The sequence below is a fragment of the Ailuropoda melanoleuca genome, chromosome 20 (assembly GCF_002007445.2).
Source record: "Ailuropoda melanoleuca isolate Jingjing chromosome 20, ASM200744v2, whole genome shotgun sequence".
In the NCBI taxonomy this organism is placed as follows: domain Eukaryota; kingdom Metazoa; phylum Chordata; class Mammalia; order Carnivora; family Ursidae; genus Ailuropoda; species Ailuropoda melanoleuca.
In genome coordinates, this window is record NC_048237.1 from 26,315,432 (window position 1) to 26,331,344 (window position 15,913).

The window sequence follows — 15,913 nt, forward strand, 5'->3', positions numbered from 1 at the left end:
AGCCTCCACCCCAGAATCTCTCATTGCCGAAGACACAACATGCCACCCAAATCACTTGGGGAAACCTATAGAAAACGACTCTAAAGGCTGAAGAAATCCTACAGATAACAGGACAGGCCTACACACCCGAAAACCTGTTTCTGGCCATGCTGTCGGTGATAAGTACAACTTCTGTCATGGTGGGTATATTTTACTGTCTTATTCCAGGAACTATGGCTACATTCTTAATCAGGCCCTTAGTGAATTAGGAACACCATGTAGGTTTCTAGGATTGCTTATAGCCAGCACCATAACTTGCTGTCTCCATTTTAATAGCTACTGGTGCCCTTACTCATACTATTCAAACGGCTCAATATGTCAATCAAATAGCCTATAACATGACCCAAAAATTCCCATTGCAGCAAACTATTGACCAAAAAAATATTAGGGAGACTCCAACTTTGGAGGCCACAATAGAGTATCTGGGAGAAAAACAGGAAGCACTCACCTTCCACCAAAACCTTAACTGTGATTGGGCCCATAAGGCCATTTGTGTAACATTCCTGCTCTGGAACAATTCATTACATGATTGGTCAAAGAATTAAACACCCTCAAGGTTCTCTTCATGATAATTTAACCCTGGATATTCACAATCTCAAGGAGCAGATTTTAGCCTCCCTTCCCGCTAATAATAAACATGACTATGACCGAGATACCTGGAGTGTCCTTTCAGATAATTTACAATGGTTGAACCCCAGAAATTGGTTTTCTCCCACCAAATGGGGACTTACCGGCCTATCTATTGTCTTGCTCACTTTGGTGTTTCTTTGCACAGCCTGCAAAATCGGAGTAAGGCGCTTTCCCAACCTGGAAAAACCCAGGAGCTATATCTGCCACAGATGCAACGAGTCCTTCGCTCTATTAATAAGAAAAAAGGGGGAAATGTGGGAATTCACAGCACCTGGATAGATGACATCTGACTTGTATGTGCCTCCCTGGATGGGACTAATTGAAAACAGCAAAGGAGGAGTGCCTGGAACGCTGGGCCTCCTTTGACGTTTCTTGGCTGGAAGCGGCCAGATTCTTACTGAGGCTCAAGGTTCTCGTCTAGCAAGTCAATGTTCCAGTTTTGAAGACAAACAGGCACCTGGGGCGGTCACGTACCTCATGGACTCCTTGCCTCCTTGTTGTGCGCTTGCGCCTGGTGTACTGAGAAGACCCCAGTAACACTGGAGACAAGGCTTGGTTCGAGGCCGTTCGCTGCTAGAGTGTCTGGTCCTCAGGTCTCTCCTTTCTCCTACTGAGGTGTCTGGGGTAATCTTTTCATTCGCCGTCTCAGGGTTTGCTGGCCAAACCCAACAAGTTAGAGAAATATCTACAAAACAATGGAAAAATTGGCTTTCATTGATAAATTGCCTTTTCCTGGCATACAGGTAAAATGGAAAGGAGGTTTTGAGGGAATACATGATGAGTAGGAATTGGGTTCAAATGGTCACTAAATGGGAAGAGATAAGAGATTGGGCCTACCCACTTGTAAAGTCCTTAATAAACTTTTTATTTTGTAAGGTCTTTAAGGATTAAGCTCACAGATATTGATGTGACTTCTAAAATATTAGAAAATATCTGAAGTCAACACATGTCTAAAACTAATTATATCATAGTTAATCCTTCTAAAAAGATTTAAATATTCTCCCAGTGCTGAGAGTGCAAAGTTGTTAATCCCTCAGTGTCTGGAATCCAACAAACCTGGTTTGAATCTGACCTCTTCCAGCTGCTGTGAGGATTAAACAGCAAAATGTGTGGGCACCTCTTAGTCTGGTATACAGTAATTATTCAATAAATCTTTGTGGTTTTGGTGTTATTGTGGTTGTTACTAAAATATAGCCAATAAGCCAAAATTGCTAATTGCAAGGCCATGGGTCCTAGTGCAACATGCTAACCTATGAAGTCTATAGTATGATGCTTTTTGTGTTTTCCAAAACCTGTTTCCCACTGAAATTTTTTCAATGTTTTCTCACTGTAGTAAAAAAAGTACCCTCTGCCACCTAGTGGCTCCTTATGACCAGTCAAGAAAAATGTAAAAGTCACCTACCCCCACCTCCAAAAAGCAAGCAAAAAACCCCACCATACTTATTTTAAACAAAGGAATCGTGCTGTAGATTTTCAAAAGAAACAATACATAGTAGGAAAAAACTGCTTAAATTTAAAATATTGAAATATTTTTTTCTCCAAAATATATCAGTCAAATTGCATTTGAATATTTAATTGCTAACAGCATTTCTGCAGAGAGGTTAGTAGTCCTTATGGCTTTTATGCCACATTTAAATTCCTTGGTTTCTTCATGGCACAGGTGGTACATAAACATAAGGATTTTATCTGCTATGCTTCTATTTTATTTTATTTGAAAGATTTTATTTATTTGAGAGAGAGAGATAACAAGAGAGCATAAGGGGGGGGGGGGGGGGGGGGGGGGGGGGGGGGAGAGGAGCCACCNGCTCCCCTGCTGAGCAGGGAGCCCAAGGCAGGGCTTGATCCCAGGACCCTGGGATCATGACCTGAGAAGAAAGGCAGATGCTTAACTGACTGAGCCACCCAGGCACCCCTCTGCCATGCTTTTAAAATTTAAATATCACAAATGCTGATTTAAAAAAAAAATGTGGGATGCTCAGGGGACTTCTATTTCTGTTTCTTAACTTGGGGGTAAGAAAATGTTTATTTTATTACTCTTTTTTAAACTAATTATATATGTGTTATGTAAAAATGATAGTTGATTGGGCAAAAGAGGCAAAAAGGGTCATCTAGACAGAGGGACACTGGTTGCAAAGGCTGGGTATATGTACTGATTGGGCAAAAGAGGCAAAAAGGGTCATTTAGACAGAGGGACACTGGATGCAAAGGCTGGGAATATGTAATACCGATTGGGCAAAAGAGGCAAAAAGGGTCATCTAGACAGAGGGACACTGGATGCAAAGGCTGGGTATATGTAATACCAGGTTTTGGAAACCACAAGCCATTCTACATATTTGCGCTACAAGATTCAAGGTGAAAGATGGGGGTAAAAAGGTGGGTGGGGTCCGATTCCCCAAAGCTTGGAATATGAGGTGTCTTGACTCTAACCTGTGGGATATTAGGAACCATCATAGAACTTGACAGCAGAAAATACTGTAAGGATGAAAGCTACCACTAAATAATCGCCTCCCATGTGCCAGACCCCTTTTGTTCTAAAATTATCTCAGTCTTTACAATAACCCTTGAAACTTTCCCCCTCATTTTATCTATTGGAAAACTGAGGCTCATAGAAGTTAAGTCACTTAGTTGAAGTCACACAGCCAATAAGTGAAGGAGCCTGAATTCAAAGATGATCTATCTCTAAAGCATGACTCCATGCCAGTAAACCAGAAGGCATATGCCATGCTTCCTGATATGGTCACATTTGTTTTAGGACATTATGTAGCATCTTCTTCTTTTCATTGATTTTTTGAGAATTCGGGAGCATACTTTGGGGCTGGGGACTGTCTCTTCAAATGTTTTTGTCTATCACTGTGCATAGTAAGTGTTCAGATGCTTGCTGAATGACTCAACGCTGAGTCCAGAAAGGGTGGGTGGAAGGCACTGAAGTGAAGCATTCTTGGAACTGCATTTTCCTAAATGCATGAGGAAGCATTTTGAACAAGCTTCCTAGGTTTTCTAGTCTACCCTATCTTAATAAATAACATGTGTTGAGTATGGATTTTATATATTAGCTCATGTAAGCCTCACAATGACACAAGACTGAGGCAAGAGAGATTACATCACTTGCCTAAGGTCTCAGGTTATTAACTGGTAGAGGCAGGATTCAAGGCCAGAGCATCTGACTTTGGAACCCTCACTCTTAAGTGTTTTGCTCTGCAGTCCCCACTGTGCTAGATTACCTCGCAGTGAAGACTGCTGTACTCAGTATGATTTATCAGGGTGATCACCTCCTAGGATGGCAGTGGAGATGTATGCAGCGTGCAAGCAGCACAGAGGGAACAAGCGATGTCCCTGGCCTGCCACTGTGCTCTAGGGCCTCCAGCCAAGGGTTGAGTGGGACTCAAATTCAGCCTGTGCTTTGGCAAAGCCACATGCTCTGGCTATTGTCTACACTAAATCAGGTCCCCTGCGGGGTTCTTTGCCAGGACAAAAGTTTGCCTTTTCCTAATTAACTTAAAGGCACAGTAGAGGCAAGCAGCCTTGCATGGGGATCTGATTTGCCAGGGACGGCAAGGGTAGATGAAGGGGATAGTTAGTGTATAGAAAAAAATCACTAAGCTTCTAGGACAACTCCAAGGTCAAAGAATCATACAACATGATTCTCTGCATCAAAGTTTGGCCAAGAAAGATCCAGGGCACTACTTAATCACTAAAGACTCTTTTAAGAGTCAAATCTTAAATGAACTTAAAATGATCTGTTCATAACAGACTCATTTGTCCTAAGGAAAGCCTGCTTATTTGCAGGGGGGGCAATGGGGGATGGGGAGACAAATTCTCAGGCAAGGCCATCTGAAAAAAAGTCACATATAGGAGACAAACCCTCCCCTTGTACTTCCCAGTTTTATTACTTGTCAAATCATTTAAACTATACCTACACAATTACAGCTTTGCTTTAAAAGTATTATAACATATTCTCTATAAATAACAAAAGAATTTGAAAACTGTGAAGTACATATATATGTGAGAGACTAGGATGGTCAAGGGATGATGGGAAGGATGTTGCTGATGAGATGTTGATAATGATGAAGTCTGCTAAGATTTATTGAATTTTCATGATGCCATGAGTCAAGCAATGTGCTGAGTAATTCATACGCATTATTTAATTTTTAAACAAATATTTTTGGAACACCTACTGTAGTAAACTGGGCATACTTCTAAACACTAAAGATAAGATAGTGAATGAGACATAGTCCTCATGGAAGTGACACACTAATAAAGGAAAGCCATGATAATCAAAATAAGGAAACATATCAAGTAGTGGTAAATGTTATAAATAGAAAAGTAAAGAAGGATTAAGGGATAAAAGGAATGGTCAGGGAAGGTCTTTGAGGAGGAAGCAATTTGGTAGAGATCCGAATGAAGTGGGCAAATGATCCATGAAAACATAAGGGAAAAGTGTTGCAGGGAGAGGGACAGCAAGTGCAAAGGCCCTGAGGTAGGAGAGTGCTTAGCATGTTTGAAGACTAAGGAGACCAGTGGATAGAGTGGAGTGAGGAAAGGAGACAGTAAGAAGATACAACATCAGTTAGTGGTGGTGCCAGTAGTAGTAGCAGTAATAGTGGTAGTAGCTAAGTCAGGTGCAGGTAGCTCAGGATCTGGTAGACCAGCTGAATTTCTAAGTCTGGAGATTTTGAGTTGGGAAATGACACGATCTGACAGAAAGGATTATTCTGCGGACATTAATTCATTTAATGCTGACAGCAAACCCATGAGGTGGATCTATCATTTCCATACAACAGATGAGGAAACAGAGGACTGGAAAGTGTAAGTAGGTAGTGCAATTAATATTGGAATACTGGTCTGTCTGACTCCAGAACCAGGTTCTTAGCCACCAGACCTAAGCTACCATGACCATTAAAATGGATCTGTTAGGTGTGGTAGCCAGCCTCCAAGACGTCCCCCAGTAATCCTTGCCTGTTTGTATCATACTCTCATGTGGTCCTCTCCCACAATGAACAGGACTGACCTTTAGGACCAATAGGATGTTGTGGAAGTGACCAACAGTAAGTAGCCTCTGAGGCCAGGTTATAAAAGACATCACTGCTTCTGCCTTGCTTTCTTGGATGGCTCACTATGGAGGAAGCCAGTTATGAAAACCTGAAGTGGCCTATGGAGAGGCCTTCATGGAAAGGTGCTGAAGCCTCTCACCAGCCAGTACCTCCCACATGTCAGCCACATGAAAGCCACTTTGGAAGTGTATCCTCCAGCACCAGTTAAACCTTGATGAATGTCCCTCGATCAACACCTTGTCAGCAAGCTCAAGGGACTGTGAGCCAGAACCACAAGGGATTAAGTCATTGCCAGAACCACCAGGGATTAAGTCATTCCTGAAGTCCTGACACACAGAAACTGTGAGAGAGGGTCACAGGATCAAACCCTGTGTTGGGTTCCATGCTTAGCACGAAGTCGGCTTGAGATTCTCTCTATCCCTCTCTTTTTTTTTTTTTTTAAAGATTTTATTTATTTATTGGACAGAGAAAGACACAGTGAGAGAGGGAACACCAGTGGGGGGGGGGGTTGGGAGAGGGAGAAGCAGGCTTCCCGCTGAGCAGGGAGCCTGATGCGGGGCTGGATCCCAGGACACTGGGATCATGACCTGAGCCGAAGGCAGACACGTAACAACTGAGCCACCAAGACGCCCCTCCCTCTCCTTCTGCCCCTCCCCACCTCTGCTGTGCACTCATGCTTTCTCTCTCTCTCAAATAAATAAGTAAAATTAAAACAAAGCAAAACAAAAAACAAATGCATATTGACTTGCTCCTTTTAATTTTTTTAACGTTTTTTTTATTATATTATGTTAGTCACCATACAGTACATCCCTGGTTTTTGATGTAAAGTTCGATGATTTATTAGTTGCGTATAACACCCAGTGCACCACGCAGTACGTGTCCTCCTTACTACCCATCACCGGCCTATCCCATTCCCCCAACCCCCTCCCCTCTGAAGCCCTCAGTTTGTTTCTCAGAGTCCATGGGCTCTCATGCTTCATTCCCCCTTCTGATTACCCCCCCTTTCTTCTTCCCTTTCTTCTCCTACCGATCTTCCTATTCCTTATGTCCCATAGATGAGAGAAACCACATGATAGTTGTCTTTCTCTGCTTGACTTATTTAGCTTAGCATTATCTCCTCCAGTGCTGTCCATGTTGCAGCAAATGTTGAGAATTCGTTCTTTTTGATAGCTGAGTATATGGACCACAACTTCTTTTTTTTTTTTTAAAGATTTTATTTATTCGACAGAGATAGAGACAGCCAGCGAGAGAGGGAACACAAGCAGGGGAGTGGGAGAGGAAGAAGCAGGCTCATAGCAGAGGAGCCTGACGTGGGGCTCGATCCCATAACGCCAGGATCACGCCCTGAGCCAAAGGCAGACGCTTAACCGCTGTGCCACCCAGGCGCCCCTGGACCACAACTTCTTAATCCAGTCAACTGTTGAAGGGCATCTCGGCCCCTTCCACGATTTAGCTATTGTGGACAAAGCTGCTATGAACATTGGGGTGCATATGGTGCTCCTTCTAATTTTTTAAAATAACTGTCCCTAATCTTCTTAGGCTGCTACAAGAAAATACCATAGCTTTGGTGGCTTAAACAACAGACATTTATTTTTCACAGTTTTGGAGGCTGGAGAGTCTAAGATTAAGTTGTGGACACTTCTGGTTCTTGGTGAGGGCCCTCTTCCTCATTTACAGATGTTTGCCTTCTTGCTGTACCCTCACATGGCAGAGAAAACTAGCTCTGGTGTCTCTTCCTCTTCATATAAAAGCACTCAGCTCATCATCAGGATTCCATTCTCATAAACTTATCTAAACCAAATGATCTCCCAATGACCCCACTTCTTAATACCATTGCATGGGGGCTTAAGGCTTCAACATACGAACTTTGGAGAGATACAAGCACTTAGTCCATAACAAAAACTAAGAGGTCATTTTCTATAATTGCGGAGTTTCAGAGAGATACTTAAGTGTAAGTGTGGTATATCAGTATACATATATGAAATTTGATACTTAACCATCTCTGTGCAGGTTCAGTTCAAGCATTTCTTGTTGTCCTGACTCCGTCATTTACGATCCTTTCTCTGCCTTTGTCCATCTGTGCAGAAAGAGCTGCTACTTGTGTCAAAGATTTCAAGCTAAATGAACACACTTCTCCTTCTTCTTTTGAAATTGACCAGACTTCAAAATTTAAGTCTGGTGTTTGTGGCTTTAGCTTTCCTCATGCCTTGTGGACATCTGCAATAATATATATCTTAAGCTAATCTCAAGCTACAAATCCCCTCTAACTTGCCAAGTAATTATGTCAGTGATTATAATCCTTCAGATGGCCAAATCTTCATTTAACTCTAATTTAGTGTTTTACGTGATGGTATCCCTTTGAACATTTGGAATTTTCTCTAGTTTCATTTAAAAATTTTATGCATGAATGAGAACATTATGAAATATTTAATATGCTTCTTTAAAGTTAAATTTTAAAGTCAACCTCATAAATTTAGAATGGTCCTCACATTTGCCTTTCTGCATCTAGATGGGAAAGGAGAATAATTAATCTTCCTAATCTTGGCTTAGAGAGCTGTGAGACCATCTAAGGATGTTATCTCACAGACAGTGTAGTTGTCAGAGAGTTTAGCTAAGCTACTCCATAATATTACTCCTTTGGCATCTATTGGGGTAGGGAGGCAGCCTGCAGGGGCCTTGAGCTGGCAGTAGGCCCTCCTGTGAGTGTATGCCCTAGATAATAGCCCATAGAGTCATAGATAAATGTAAGTTCCTGATATGACTCCCTCAATGGCCCTTGTGATAAACAGTCCCCCACCCTCTTCCCAGGACTTCCACTCTGTGCATCCCCTTAGATAAAAACCCTGTGAAATTTACAAAACCCTGCTTTTTCTGGTGTGAGTCGACAAATTTGACCTTACCCCAGGAAACCCAAAGCACTCAACCCACCAACCCTCAAGGCGTACTGTGTTCTTCTTCCAGGACTTGCAAGTAATAAACTTCTCTATTTCAATTTCCCTTGTGGTCTTTTATTAAACTGCAACTTGTCATCTGATAACAAGTAATAATTAAACAAAGTCACAACAAGTATCTATACTAATATCAGACAAAATAGACTATAAAACAAAAAAACTACTAGATATAGAGGGAAATTTTATAATAATAAAAGAGCCAATCCATCAGAAATGTGTAACAATTATAAAAATATATACAACGGAGCTCTAAAATACGTGAAATACAAACTGTCAGAATTGAAGAAAGAAACAGACAGTTCAACAATAAGAGCTGGAGACTTCAATACCCCATTTTTAATAGTGGATAGAACACTTAGGAAGAAGATCAGCAAGGAATTAAAAGACTTAAACAATATACACCACTAGACCTAATAGACATCTATAGAGCACTCACCTAACAACAGAAGAATGCAAATTCTTCTCAAGGGCTGGAATATTCTGTGGACTAGACCATATGCTAGGCCATAAACCAAATCTTAATAAGTTAGGAAAAACTGAAACCACACGAAGTATGCTCTTTAATAACAATAGAATGAAATTAGAAATTAATAACAGAAAGGAATTTGGGAAATTCAAAAATATGTGGAAATGACCAACGCAGTTCTAAGTAAACAATGGACAAAGAAGATACCAAAAGGAAAATTAGTAAATACCTTGACATCAACAAAATGATGATATAACATGACAAAAGTTACGGGGTGCAGCTAAAGCAGTGTTTAGAGGGTAATTTAGGGGTTCAATGCCAACATTAGAAAAAGCAGAAACATCTCAAATCAATAACCAAATCTTCCCCCTTAAAATACTTTAGAGGGAGGGGGGAAGAAAACTAAATCCAAAGATGCAAGAGGAAGGAAATAATGAAAGAGAAGTAATTTTTTAAAAATAGAAGAAATCAATGAAACTAAAAGTTCTCTGAAAAGATCAATAAAATTGACAAACCCTTAGCTAAATTGACCAAGAAAGAAGAGAAAAAACTCACATTATTAAATTATTAATCAGTAAAATTAGGAATGAAAGAAGAGACAATATTGACCTTACAAATATAAAAAGGATTATAATGGGATACTATGAACTACTGTAGGCCAACAAATTAGATGATTTATATGAAACAGACATATTCCTAGAAAGATGCAAACTACCCAACTGACACAAGAAAAAGCAGAAAATCTGAGTAGATCTATAACAAAAGATTGGATTAGTAACTTAAAAACTACCACAAAGCAAAGCCCAGGCCTAGATGACTCCACTGTTGAATTCCACCAAACATTTAAAGAATAGAATTCTTTATAAACACTTCCAAAATGTAGAAAAGGAGGGAACAACTTCTCCTTCATTTTACCAGGCTAGTATTATTCTGATATCAAAACCAGACAAAGACATCATAAGAAAAGAAAACTACAGATCAATATCTCTTATGAATATAGATGCAAAAATCCTCAATAAAATACTAGCAAATGAATCTAGCTATATATAAAAAGAACTAAACACCATAACCAAGTGGGATTTATACCAGGAATGCAAGGTTGCCTAAAATCAATTAATATAATACACTATATCAATAGAATAAAAGACAGAAACTATTGACCATCTCAATAAACGCAGAAAAACCACATGACAAAATTCAACATTCCTTCATGATAAAAATACACAACCACCTAGGACAGAAAGAAACCTCTTCAAGCTAATAAAAGGCATTTGTGAAAAACCCAAACTCACATTATACTTAATGATGAAAACTGAATGCTTTCCTCCTAAGAATAGTAGCAAGACAGTTCTCTAGTCTTGCCATTTCTATTCAACATTGTACCAGAGGTCTAGCCAGGAAAATTAGGTAGGAAAATTAAATAAAAGGCATCTGGAGTAGAAAAAAAGAAGTAAAACCATCTCTACCTTTAGATCACATAATCTTATATATAAAAAAAAAAAATCCTAAGAAATCCACTAAAAAGTATTAGAATTAGTAAACACATCCAGCAAAATTGCAGGATACAAGATAAATATAAATTCTATTACATTTCTATACAGCTGCAATGAACAAACCAAAAATGAAATTAAGAAAACAATTGCATTAATATTAGCATCAAAAAGAATAAAGAATAGGGGCGCCTGGGTGGCACAGTCGTTGAGCGTCTGCCTTCGGCTCAGGGCGTGATCCCAGCGTTATGGGATCGAGCCCCACATCAGGCTCCTCTGCTATGAGCCTGCTTCTTCCTCTCCCACTCCCCCTTCTTGTGTTCTCTCTCTCGCTGGCTGACTCTATCTCTGTCGAATAAATAAATAAAATCTTTAAAAAAAAAAAGAATAAAGAATAAATTTAATGAAAATACAAAGCTTATAATTTGAAAACTACAAAATTTTGCTGAAAAAAATTAAGAAGACATAAATCAATGGAAAGACATCCCACGTTCATAGACTGGAAGGCTTAATATTGTTAAAAGGGCAATACTCCCCAAATTGATCTACAGATTTCATGTAGCTTCTTGCAAAATTCCAGGTTGTTTTTTTATAGAAATCAACAAACTGATTTAAAAATTTATATGGAAATTCAAGGGTCCCAGAATAGCTAAAACAATCTTAAAAAAGAAGAACATAGTTGGAAGACTCACACTTCCTGATTTCAAAACTATAGTAATGACATAAAAAACAAAACATATAGTAATGGCATCAAGGAAGACACATAGATCAATAAAACAGAACTGAAAATTCAGGGAAAAATAAAAAAAACAACCTCATACATTTATGACCAACTGATTTCTGACAAAGTTGCCAAGAACATTCAATGGTGAAAGAATAGTCTTTTCAACAAATGGTGTTGGGACAACTGGATATCCACATGCTACAGAATGAAGTTAGACCTCTTATCCCACACCATACATAAAAATTAACTCAAAATGAATCAAAGATCTAAATGAATGAGCTAAAACTATAGAATTCTTTTTTTAAGAGAGGGAGAGAGAGAGGTGGGGGAGGGGTTGAGGGAGAGGGAGAGAGAGACTCTTAAGCAGGGTCCATGCTGGGGACCAATCCCACAACCCCGAGATCACGACCTGAGCTGAAATCGAGAGTCTGACACTTAAACAACTGAGCCACCGAGGCGCCCCAAACTATAAAATTCTTATATGAAACCTAGGTAACCCTGGATTCGGCAATAGTTTCTTAGATACTGTATCATACACACTTTCATTTCAAGGTGGGTGCCCATGAAAAATGAGAACATGTCCACACAAAAACTTGTCCATGAATGTTCATAGCAGCACTATTCCTAATAGCCAAAGACTAGAACGAATCAGATGTCTATCAACTGATGAATGGATAACCAAATATGTTCTATGCATACAATGGAATGTTATCCAGCAATAAACAGAAATGAAGTACTGAAACATGCTACAACATGGGTGAACTTTGAATACATTAAGCTAAATGAAAGAAGTTAGTCACAAAGGACCACATATTATATTATTCCATTTCTATGAACTAGGAGATTGGTGGTTGTTAGAGCCCGGCAAAAGAGTAGTTGGGTGGAAATGGGGAACGACTGCTAATGAATACGGGGTTTCTGTGTGAGGTGATAAATATGTTCTAAATTTGACTGTGGTGATGGTTGCACGACTCTGTGAATATACTAAAAACCATTAAATTGCACATTTTTAATGGCTGTGCTGTATGGTACATGAATTACATATCAATAATGAGATTATTATAAAAAAAGGAAAAAAGAAACCCTTTAAGATTCCAGAAGAAAAAAGATGATGGCCTATATCAGGGCTGTGACAGTGGGATGAAGAGATAGATTTGAGATGAATTTAGTTGTTAAAACCAACAGGACTTGATGATATGGTTGATTGGTTAGGAGGGTTAATCTGGTTTTGGTAACTTAGATTTAAGAGTATTTCTTTGAGAGCTTTTGTGGTGAGCCGCCCGTAGCAGTGAGGCTAGATCATCAGCGGCTCCTCCCCCCTAAGCCGAATGAAATAAACCAGAACAGTGGAAAACTAGCTCTCAGAGGAAGAGGAACAGCCCTAGCCTGGGGTAAGTCTTCAGTTACATTGTGACAGTGAAGCTGCACCAGTTGTTAAAATATTGAAATACTTGGTTGGTAAATACCTGCTGCCTGGAGCCCAACACAGGGCTCCATCCCTAGGCTCGATCCCAGGACCCTGAGATCATGACCTGAGCTGCAGGAAGATGCTTAATTGACTGAGCCACCCAGGCGCCCTTGTGTATGTGGGGTTTTTTTTTTTTTTTTGTAATAGTTTATGTGCATAGAAAAATTCTGAAACTACACAAAAAAAATGTTAATAGCAGTTGCCTACGGGGTGCAAATTCTCACGGGAGATGGGAAAAGATTTTAGAGGGTATTTCTTTTCACTTTACAGTCTTTGGTACTTTGCACATTTTAGTCATAAGTGCATTTTTTTGTAATCTACAAAATTCCTTTAAAATGAAATTTTGGGGCGCCTGGGTGGCACAGCGGTTAAGCGTCTGCCTTCGGCTCAGGGCGTGATCCCGGCATTATGGGTTCGAGCCCCATCAGGCTCCTCTGCTATGAGCCTGCTTCTTCCTCTCCCACGCCCCCTGCTTGTGTTCCCTCTCTCACTAGCTGTCTCTATCTCTGTCAAATAAATAAATAAAATCTTTTAAAAAAAATAAAAAAATAAAAAAATGAAATTTTACCTTAAATGACTTACAGTTTAAAAAGAATACTCATTTTATCCTCTTAACCCTGTGGATATAAACAGCAGGTGTTACCTCTATATTACACATAAGAATATATTTACATTCTTTCTTAATACAGCTCATATAATAAAAGCATGGCATATCTACAATTATGATTTTCCTCATTCATTCATTCAACAAATATTTATTGAGCATTTATTATGTACCAAGTTCTATAGTGGCTGGGCTCTATACCTTAGAGATTATAGTAGTGAACAAAATAGAGAAGTTTTCCACTGTCATGAAGCTTATATATATATATATATATATATATATATTTTAAGATTTTCCTGCTGGAATCTCAACTGTTATTGCCAGGGTGTGAAATCATATACATCTGGTTTATGTTTATGTTTACTAATGGAAATAGATCAACTTTCCTTTTAATGAGTACTCTGCAATAAAAGAAATTAGTTATAGAAAATAGAGATGGAGAAGAACTTTCAGTGAAATAACATTTTTAATTTTTGAAAAGAACAGGGGGAAGGGGATAAGCAGACTCCACACTGAATGTGGAGCCAGATGTGGGGCTCTGTCCCACGACCCTGAGATCATGACCTGAACTCAAATCAAGTCACTCACTCAACCGACTGAGCCACCCAGGCACCCCACAACTTATATTCTTATTGAGTGAGGAAAGAAATGAAATCATAAATAAGGACATCAGTTTAATATTATGCAGAGATTTAGAGTGGAGTAATATGATGGATAATATGACTTTTAAGAGGTAACATTTGAGATCAATGACAAAATGGAGTGACATGAAGACTAGTGGATAAGTAGTCTAGGCACAGGGAACGCCAATGCCAATTTTCTAGCATGGGAATGAGTTTGGCATCTTCAGGAAACACTGGGGGTAGCAGGGTAAGGAGGAGGAGAGCAAGTACTACATGAGGGAGCAGTTAGGCAGGTTTCAGATCATGCAGGACTTCTTAAGTGATAGTAAGGAGTTTAAGAAATTTGGATTTAATTTTAAGTAAAGTGGGGAGCACTTGGAGGGTTTTAAAGAGAAATGGCTTGATCTTATTTTGAGAAGCAAGAGAGGACACAGGGAGATCAGTTAGGAATCTGTTATTATAGTAGAGGCAAGAGATGATAGAAACTTGGACTAGGGTGTTGGCTGTGGAGATGGAAATTAGTGGTCAGATTCATGCTATGTTTTGGAGGTTGAGTTTTTGGTCCTTGCTGATGGAGTACAGGAGGGAGGATGAAGAGAGAAAGCAACAAGAATTAAAATGTAAATTTTTGTCTTGAGCGACCTGATGGACCTTGGGGCTCTTTACTGAGATGGAAGACTAGGAGAGGGAGAATCAAGAATTGTGTTTTTCTTGGCCACGTTATGTTTAAACTGCCTATTTGATATCCAAGAGATGTCCAGCAAAGAGTTGAATACAAATGTCCAAAGTTCCCAGAAGGGTCAGAGCGGGAATGACAGGTATACAGCCAGATTGAGGTTACCTGGTGGAGTACGGATACAAAGAGAAGGAAGGGCCAGTACAGCATCCTGGGGCAAGCCGATGTCTAGGAATCACACAGATTCACACCAGCCAAGAAGCAGCAGCTAGTGAGGAAGGAGAAAAAACAATCAAGTGAGGCTCAACTGAAGGCAAGACAGTAAAGCAGCTTCAAGGAGGGTGCCGTGAGTGTAGAATGCTGCTGGCCAGTGGAGTAAGATGAATACTGAGAAGAAACATTGGGCTTTGTTAATATGCAGATCACTAGTGTCCTAGAAAGAGCCTTTCAATGGAGGGAGGGTGAGGAAGTCAGCCAACTGGAGTGAGTTTAAGCAAGAATGTGAGGTGAGGATATGTAACAGCAACAGCAACCTATCGTTGGACGAATACTTTCTAGAGACAGGGCACATTTTGATTTGCATTTAAAATGCTTGAAAGAAAAAAAATCCCAAATATTTGTTATAAGCCTATGTGTTGTGTTCCCATGTTGAATTTCAGATCTCGCATCTCTGTAACTACTATATTTAAAAACAAATTTAGGGACAACGTACATCCTGAAGTGCATATAGGGCACTCACCTCAACATGCACAGCCTGATGGTCTTTACATGTGTACGCTCGTGTAACTAACTGTGGAGACCAAGATAAAGAATGTGAAAAGCCTCCCCTAAACTTTCCTTGTGCACCTTTCCAGTCTGTAATCCCCGAGAAGTAAACCAATATTCTGATTTACATAAACATTTATTAGCTTTACCACAAAAATTTTCGAAAGAAACAAATGAAAACTCTAAAGGGCAGTTAACTGGAAACTGCTTTTCTGTAAACTTACCAATTGGCTTAAGTATGAATAGCGATCATTTGGCGCCAAAATGCTGAAGCAATTTTGAAGCCAGTCATCTCCGAAGCCCCGCCCCACTCCCTACGCCACGCCCCCTGTTTGCTTTTCTCCTCAAAAGTTCTGGGGCTCACCAGCGGGTGAAAAGGGACCGCTCTTCTGTCATGCGCACTAGGCATGGGCGCGCTTCCCTCGT

General features: G+C 39.8%; 1 long non-coding RNA gene across 1 annotated transcript; it reads right to left on the reverse strand.

Annotated features, from left to right (window-relative positions):
- Positions 1-1,060: 1,060 nt before the first annotated feature.
- LOC117797219 lies at positions 1,061-15,794 on the reverse strand. Its single transcript, XR_004622134.1, has 3 exons — positions 15,712-15,794; positions 14,888-14,990; positions 1,061-1,354 (listed from the first exon to the last, which is right to left on the reverse strand). It is a non-coding gene; the product is annotated as an uncharacterized LOC117797219 (long non-coding RNA).
- Positions 15,795-15,913: the final 119 nt, after the last annotated feature.